The sequence below is a fragment of the Belonocnema kinseyi genome, chromosome 2, assembly GCF_010883055.1.
Source record: "Belonocnema kinseyi isolate 2016_QV_RU_SX_M_011 chromosome 2, B_treatae_v1, whole genome shotgun sequence".
Lineage (NCBI taxonomy): Eukaryota > Metazoa > Arthropoda > Insecta > Hymenoptera > Cynipidae > Belonocnema > Belonocnema kinseyi.
In genome coordinates this window covers 110,743,211-110,744,357 of record NC_046658.1, presented here as the reverse complement: position 1 = coordinate 110,744,357, position 1,147 = coordinate 110,743,211, and positions in this window count along the sequence as shown.

Here is a 1,147-nt window from a genome sequence, read left to right as displayed (position 1 = left end):
GGCTGAAATTTTACCGCGATTTCGCTGGAAGCGGGTGCAATTTTCCAGATTAGCACCCGCTCCCGGCGAAATCCTGCGGTTGTCCTTATGACAAATTTTCAATTATATATATGTATGAACCATTAGATTCGTTCAATCGGTTATGTAACATAACATTTTTTTTATCTATGGTGACAAAGTTGTATCAAGATTTTATAATTTATTTATAATCAGGAAAAAAGCTTCAAAACAATAAAGTTTTTTGCAATCAACTCAGTGAGATTTGACTATAGACTTTTGACTAATGTTTTATTATCAAAACTTCATTGAGCTTTAGATGTACTTTTCAGGTTTAATGTAATATTAATCATTTTAGCACAATAAGCACTGGACATTTTTTCTGATTGATTAGCGTAAAACTAATTGTTTGGTGAAAATCAAATTATTTAGAACTTAATATAATAATTTTAAAAAAGTTACAAACATGAAAAGCGTGAAAAATAGAAAAATTTAATAAAACGAAGCGATTTTCATTTTTAACTCTATTGAAAGAGTAAGAAAGCCACATTAAGAAATTATCGACAAGACCTAATCTGTTTTCAGTTTTAAGAGATTGCTTTCAAATTGTTTGAACAAAAGTAAAGAAAAATAGTAATTTTTTAATATCATAAAATTCTCATGTTGTACTTTATAACAGAATTTTGTTCTCGTTTTTTAAAGTTTTTTTTCGTTGTTAGGTAATTGTGCCAATTATCAGAAGCTTAAGGCGAATTTCAGATTTCAAATACTTAACCTTAAGAAATCGGTTTTATCGAATAAAGCGTACCTTTAGAAAGGCAAATTACTTATTACTTGTAACATATCGGCAAGTCAGAAATCTGGCTGCTTCAGTTATCGGCACTTCGATGTGTAAGTTATCGGCTATAGCGTTGTGAGAAAAACATTTTTGCCGAGAACGAAGAACACAACAGCTTACTATTTGTAAAATACTGCACATCTGCCGACAACCCATGCATTGACGAAGACTGGCACATTTACCTTATTTTTCATAGAAAATTGCAATTATTTAGAAAACTAAAATGGTTACTGGTGACATTTTACAGGCTCGAAAACCGAAATGTGAACCACCTCAACCAATTGCTTGACGTAAAGAAATAAAGTTATTTAA